The following is a 3,104-nucleotide window of genomic DNA, read 5'->3' as shown; positions in this document are numbered from 1 at the left end:
CAGAATGGGTCTGAAAGGATGTGGAATTCTCAAGACGTTGTTACTGAGAAAAGGAAATAGACCAAAAAAGAAAAAGATCTGCAATCAGCTTCTAATTGTACGAGGCTATTTTTATCTTTTATCTGTTTTTATCTTGGTGCTGAGAAATTAATACGTTGCTCTTTATGGCCATGATGGATTCACACCAGTACTGTATATTCAAAAGATTTTGTTTCTTAATACATTATGAAATGTGCTTTCATTATTTTTTACTTTTTCAACAAGATAAACATTGTTGGAAGGGAGCTTTACACGTACATATAATTCTGCTATGCTCTCATGTTGTATTGTATGATCAGTGCAGGAAGAACGATTGCTGATGGTTCAATCATTGTTAGTGCCACAGCTATCCTGGTCTTCAGCAGCACATGACTGTTTTCCTGAGAGGACAGAATATTCCTCCCTTTCTCCAACTCTCAGTGTTGGCTGATGTAATTGAATTGGTCGTTCATCTTTTTGCAAAATATGGACCTGTCCATATTGCATTACTGACTGTTTTGTTGTGCTTCACATCACTGGGAAGAAACCCATGCTAACCTTCACCCTCCCAGTGTGTGCCAAACTAGTTACATCAAAGAATAGGGGACAGATTCAAGCGATGTGTATGCCCAGTATGCCTTTTCAGTCTGGGTCATATAAACGGTTAAATGTGTGCACACACACAGACTCAAATGCAGTTTCTACAAATCCCACATTCACACTTACCAGAATCAGGAACAGGATCCTGTTCCGGTTTATTTCCCCAGATAAAATCATCTAATCTGATCCAGTTTTTAATTCAAATTCTGGTGAATGTGAAAGTTGTGCAAGTCTCAGTGGTGCTGTGTCACACAGAAGAGAAAAGGGAGTGTATGTGTGTGTGTATGTGTTTAGGGGGGTCAGTGGTGGTGGTGTGGGGGGTCATTTACCGGATGTTGCTTTTAAGATCAAATTGTGTTTATGAATGTCATGTCAGCCGCTCTGCCAGTGAGGGTGAAAACTTATCTCTTACCAGATGTTTACTCCACAGGTCGAAGGGCACACAGTGTTTACATCTGTGGCTGGGGGATGGATGAAACTTGTTTAGAATTGCAAATGCTGCTGTGGGCAATTACCTTAATCAAATTACATTTTCCCCTCCCTTGCCCTCTTTCTCTTTTTTTTTTTTTCCTGAGAAGAATTTGCCAGATTCAAAACAACTGCTGCGCGGAGTCATTCTCTTTATGTCACTTCCTGCCGCAGGCTTACTACAGCCCAATAGCTTCCTCTCTTATTCATTCCATGCTGCTAACACACTGAGAAACACTGCTCCAATAAGCCGTTAGAGGGATCTGTTTAGCTTAAGGGAGAAGAGGGAGGATCTGTGGTCTCTGATTATGAATAGAGATGTAAATCTGGACATATTTGTTAAAGAGGCAAAGGAACTGTCCAGCTGCTTTGTGTAACTGTGTCTGAAGAAGACATGCCTTTTAATTCTTGGCATAGAATTCAAAGAGAAGCAAAAAGAGAGAAGGGAGAGACATGACTGTTGGAAATGGAATCAGTGGAAACCGTGAAGAGTGAGATAAATTATCTATGGTTTTAAATGAGACCTTGGTATTAGCCTCGGAAAGAGTAAAAAAAAAATTGTCTGAGAGAGATAAAGGGAGAACATAGAGGTGGTGGGCCTGGGGGTTGTAGGTCAGGAGCAAAGTCTGACTGGCTGAGGAATGCACTTGTGTTCTGTTGCTGTGTGGACATTAGGGAACGGTGCAGGAGAACCTCAAGTCCCAACCATGTTTTCTTTTGCAGGAAACATCTAAATGTGTTCCTTCCTTCGAAACACAACCCAGGAAAAGGTCATGGTCTGGTCACTCTGTGAAAGTCTTGAGTTTCTGTCACTGAAGCTTGAAACAACACATTTGTACGAGCCAAACACGAGGAGAAACAGGAGGGCGGGAGAACATCTCACTGGCTCAAGCAGCCACTGAGGGTAAATGAACTCAGTGATACTGCCCAGTCTCCCAGCAGTAATGCAGCCTGCTATTATTACCTCTCTCAACTAAACCAAACCAGCCTCCATCTGCCTCTTCACGCACGCCACAATTCCCAGTACTGGTCAGTGTGCTTTCAGTTTCAGAAGATATAACATTAATTATGAGACTTTTAATGTTGAGAGTTTCTTTCCTTAACTGTGCTTTATTTACTGTATAATTACATTTATATTACACAGTCAGACGTATTTATTCCATATGGAATACAATATCCAGAATGACAATTTTTCTTAGTTATATTACAGAGGTCAACCAATGCAGAGTTAGGAGTCTTGCCACAGGATGCTAATTAGCATGTGGTGTAAAAAACAACTTTTTTCAATCAAGACACAGTGTTGTCCTATAATACTGCTGTGTAATTAGTGTTTACCCAAGTTCACATTTAGAGAGCTGCTTCTTTCCCCTCCCCTTCTTTCATAAACTGCATCATCAGTTTTTGGTTCATTTTCCTTTGACACTTTCGAGTTTTTTAATGCTCCGCTTCCAGAGGAGATTGCCTCTTTGTCTGTGGCCTACACACTCACACATATGCTCTAAACATGATCCATAACCCTCTAATGTGGCAAAGGAGTTCATTTTAGGTGGATACACCTTATTATGCAACTCTTTACTAATGTCCCTTTACTAATGTCCCATGATGCTTTCTTAAATTTAAATCATGTTGCCTTCTCCGTTTTTCTGGGTCTTTGTACTAACTGGGCTAGTAGTTCAAAGGTTTATGGATTCTGAACTCGTTTGGTTTCTAGGTTCTTGAAATTATCAAGTGTTTACATTTCAGTTTTGCAGTTTCATGTTAAATAAATCATCTGTGCCCCTGCATCCACCCTCTCACCCTTTGTCTCTCACACCCAGAAGTACACACATTTTTAAAACTGCAGTTGACTACAAATAATTAATCACTAATCTCAAACAGTAATGGGATAACTGCTTGTCATTTCCTTCAAAATATGCTCACTTTAATTTTGTGTTTTGTACTTTAGGTACAACAAAATAACCAACAATGGTAAACATAAATTGAACAATGATCTTGAACAATGGCAATGAGGTTTGAAA

This window comes from Hoplias malabaricus, chromosome 1, assembly GCF_029633855.1.
Source record: "Hoplias malabaricus isolate fHopMal1 chromosome 1, fHopMal1.hap1, whole genome shotgun sequence".
Lineage (NCBI taxonomy): Eukaryota > Metazoa > Chordata > Actinopteri > Characiformes > Erythrinidae > Hoplias > Hoplias malabaricus.
The sequence above is the reverse complement of the archived record's forward strand: the minus strand, read 5'-3'. Positions refer to the sequence as shown.